Below are 4,433 nucleotides of genomic sequence, written 5' to 3' on the forward strand. Positions count from 1 at the left end.
TCTTGATCACTTGTTTTTCATTAGACATTTCTCTGCCTCTTTATCCGGTGCTTTATGTCTTTTTATGTCCAACCCCAGGTTTCTTCTTCTAATTGCAAGAAAATCATTGAAATTTTCTCTTTCTGAAACTCCTGGGCTCAAGTGATCCTCCTTCATCTGCCTCCTGAGTAGCTGGTATTCCAGATGTGCACCACCGAACAGATACACACATATACAACCATACTTATAGACACACAAACATCCACATATATACACAAACACACAGAGACGTACACATATCCACACATACTCATTAGATATACATTTACATGCACAAACACACATGTGCACACACACACACATACACATCTTGTTTCCATCTTCCTCTCAGCACTCGGGGCTCTCAGAGAGTGGAAAGAGTCTTGTACCATGAGTCCAGGATCTACTGTGCAAACTTGCCCAAGCGTCTTCCCTCTTAAGATCTTGTTTATGATAATAAACATCCTTACCCATCAATTAGGGTTATTTTGAAGATAAAACAGAAAGGATAATAGAGTGATGGCATGTTGTACAGTTTCAAATAAAAATTAACCTTGACCGAAAAGAGGTCTGGCCTTTGTCCTAGACTCCTGGGAGGTAATCTTCAATGTGTAATGCCTAACAGGGATATCTTTGCCTGGGGGTCTTGGGTCATAAGGGATAGTCTAATAATGAGATTTAGGGTGGGGTCTAGCCAGGCCGGGAAACCAACTAAGAGATTTAGAGTCCAGGCTTTAGGTCACCCCTGGAAAGACTGGAAACTGAAAACTGAGAAGATCCATCCACGTGGACAATCAAGCATGCCTCTGTGATGAAGCTCCAGTAAACACCTTGAACACTAAGACTTGCGGGAGCCTCTCTGGCTGGGAATACTCCATGTGTATTGGCACATAGCAAAGCCAGGAGGGTAATGCACTGCCAGACTGAGAGGACTACAATAAATACCTAACTCTTCAGTGCTCAGGCATTGAATGTCCACAAGCATCAAGACCATCCAGGAAAACATGTCCTCACCAAACAAACTAATTAAAACACCAGGGACCAATCAGAGAAAAACAGAGATATGTGACCTTCCAGACAGAGAATTCAAAATAGTGGTTTCGGAGAAACTCAAAGAAATTAAAGATAACACAGAGAAAGAATTTGGAATTCTATCAGATAAATTTAACAACGAGATTGAAATAATTAAACAGAATCAAGCAGAAATTCTGGAGATGAAAAATGCAATCGACAATAAATAATGCATCAGTCTCTTAATAGTGGAATTGATGAAGCAGAAGAAAAAATTAGTGAGCTTGAAGACAAACTATTTGAAAATACACAGTTAGAGGAGACAAAAAATTTAAAAGAACAAAGCACGCCCACAAGATCTAGAAATAGTCCCAAAAGGGCAAAGCCAGGAGTTACTGGCCTTAAAGAGGAAGTAGAGAAATAGACAGAGGTAGAAAGTTTATTCAAAGGGATAATAACAGAGAATAAATATTCAAGTACAAGAACATTATAGGACACCAAGTAGATTTAACCCAAAGAAAACTACCTGAAGGCATTTAATATTCAGACTTCCAAAGGTCAAGGATAAAGAAAGGATCCTAAAGCAGCAAGAGAAAAGGAACAAATAACGTACAATGGAGCTCCAATACATCCGGCAGCAGACTTTCAGTGGAAACCTTACAGGCCAGGGGAGAGTGCCATGATATGTGTGATGGGCTGAAGGAAAAAAAAACAAAAAAACCTTATACCCTAGAATAATATATCCAGCGAAAATATCCTTCAAACATGAAGGAGAAATAAAGACTTTCCCAGACAAACAAAAGCTGAGGGATTTCACCAACAGCAGACCTATCCTACAAGAAATGCTAAAGGAAAGTCTTCAATCAGAAACAAAAGGACATTCGTGAGCAATAAGACATTATCTGAAGGTACAAAACTCACTGGTAATAGTAAGTACACAGAAAAACAGAGTATTATAACACTGTAATTGTGGTGTGCAAACAACTCTTACCTTTTTTTTTTTTTTTAATAAAAATTGGCAGATTTATTCCGCAGGGGCCCATTTTCAAGAAGCTAAAGGTGAAGGTGGGAGGGGAGAAGTTTCCTCCCCTTTTCCGTTCTCCCTCATCTTATTTTCTCCAAGGGGTAAAAATATGACCTGGACCCCAAAACCTACCCAAATAAAAAATCAAAAAACTGAGGTTCCAAAAAGTTACAGCATCTTAATTCCTCATAGAAAAGGGGGAGGAGCCAGAGAGAAGGGGAGTCCCTGGGGTGGGGGGAGGCACCCCCAGCCCGGTGAGACATCTCCTCCCCTTAAATAGCTGCCTCAAATGGGGCAAGCCTGGGGCTATAGCACTTAAAAACTCCCACACCCCATTTTATCAAAACCAAAGAGAAAAAAAAATTTCCCTTTTCCCCCAAATCCCAAATATATATATATATTTTTTTTTCTTAAAAAAACAAAACTTTGAAGGCATTAAGCGTTAAAGTGAATCTGGAACAAGGGAATGTGAAATTCCCTCCTTCCTTCCCCCTTCCTGTGGGGTTCATTGGTGCATCCCCAGCAGAGGGACCGGCCCCAAGGGGATGGCAGAGGGGAAGGACCAAAGGGAGAAAAGGGCGGGGGCCTCCCCAGCCAATCAGCAGCCAGTATGGGTGTTAGCAGGGAAGCCACGCCCCCTTGAAGTTTTCCAAGTGGGATGGGGAGTGGGAACGATGCATTCCTGTGTAGTCTTCAGCCAATTCCAAGTCAAGTAGAGGCAGGGAAAGCAGGGTGACAGGCGGGGTGTGCGGAAAGGAGAAGCGGGTCTTCTGGGTCCGTCCCTGTGGTCAGGGAGAACCCTGCTTCCTCAGCTCCTGGACAAAGGCTCCAGTGATTTCCTCTTTCACTTTCTGCAATTCCTTCTTCACCTCTTCCAGAAGCTCCTGTTTCACCCTCTGTAGGTCCGAGTCATCGCTGGAGCTGGACGTGCAGGGGTGGGTCTGGGAAGTGGTCACCGAAGAAGATGACTTCATCCTTGGCAAGGTTGTGCTGTTCTTCTCCCAGGGTCTCCGTACAGATTCACTCTGGGCCGGGACTCTGGCCTCTGGCTCCTCCTGATTAGCAGATTCATCCTTGGGGGTTTTCTCCCCAACCTGTGTGGCTTTCCTTCTCCCGGCCAGCATGGCGTTCATCTCTTCCATGAGTCCCCCACTTCCGCTTCGACCACTCTCAGCTTTGGGAGCTGTAGACCCCCCTGAGGCCTCCTCCTGCTTGCTGACTTTCCTGAGTTTGGCTCCAGCAATAGCTGCGGCCAGGCCTGGGGCCCCAGCTCCCCCACCACCCCCACCACCAGGACCCTGTGCTGCCGGAAGAGGGGGTGCAGGGGGTGGTTCTCCCCCTGCTCCATGTGCTGCAGCTGGGACCCCCGAGGAGGACAAACCTGGGGGTGGGAGAGGACCTGGAGGAGGGGGAGGTCCTGGTGGTGGGGGTGGACCCCCAGCTGGGAGAACAGGTGGGCCTCCTGCATTGGAGACCCGGCGCTCTAGGTGCTCCGACGGGCCGGACTGCTGCCTTTTCTGCTGCTCCACCTCCTCCGGAGAGGGACTGTTCCGGACGGACCAGGTGGGAGGTGCTGGGGGTGAAGGGGGCCCACCTCCTTCCAACGCCTCTAGGGCACTGGCCATGCCGGCGGCAAACTGGGCCGCATCCTCCTTGCTGCCAAAGTTGAGGCCCCATACCTGGCGGGCGTCGCGCCACTGATGGAAGTTGGGGGTGGCCTGATTATACTTGACGCCCCGGACGATGGAACAGTTGATGACCACCTGCTGGTCGGGCTGCATCTTCCGGCCTACGAGGCGAAAGGAATTGGCCGTGGGGTTGTGGTAGATCTGGACGCGGCTGAAGGCCTGGGGACCTGTGCCAGCAGGGAGCCATCGCTTTGTTGCCGTCATCATAAAGCATCACAGTGGCCCGGCTGGAACAGATGACAGTCTCGCTCATGGCTGATCGGCGGGCAGGCGGCGCGCCCACGGACTGGCTGCTCCCGGGGCGCCCCTGGCTGGAGGTTCAGGGGTTCGGGGCTGGCTCCGGGCTCGACTCAGGCTCCCCCAGGGTCCCGCCCCATAGAGTCCGGCTTCCTGGGTAGAACTTGGACCGGGCCAGGGCGAGTCTCCGGGCGCCGCTTCCCTCAGGCGGTCTGATGAGAGGTCCCTGCGGCAGAAAGGGGATGCGGCGTCCGCTCCCCGACGCGCCCCCCTTGCCAGCGGGGGCTACACTGTTCACAACTCTGATCTTAAGTAGAAAGACTAAAAGATGAGACCAGCTAGGCACAGTGGCTCATGCCGGTAATCCCAGCACTTTGGGAGGCCAAGGCGGGCAGATCACGAGGTCAGGTGATTGAGACCATCTTGGTTAATACAGTGAAACCCCATCTCTACTA

General features: G+C 49.2%; 1 pseudogene across 1 annotated transcript; it reads right to left on the reverse strand.

Annotated features, from left to right (window-relative positions):
• Window positions 1–2,166: 2,166 nt before the first annotated feature.
• On the reverse strand, window positions 2,167–4,150 carry LOC104659352 (annotated as a pseudogene). Its single transcript, XR_747579.2, has one exon. The product of XR_747579.2 is annotated as a vasodilator-stimulated phosphoprotein pseudogene (transcript).
• Between the last annotated feature and the right edge of the window lie 283 nt (window positions 4,151–4,433).

This window comes from Rhinopithecus roxellana, chromosome 5 (genome assembly GCF_007565055.1).
Source record: "Rhinopithecus roxellana isolate Shanxi Qingling chromosome 5, ASM756505v1, whole genome shotgun sequence".
Taxonomy (NCBI): domain Eukaryota; kingdom Metazoa; phylum Chordata; class Mammalia; order Primates; family Cercopithecidae; genus Rhinopithecus; species Rhinopithecus roxellana.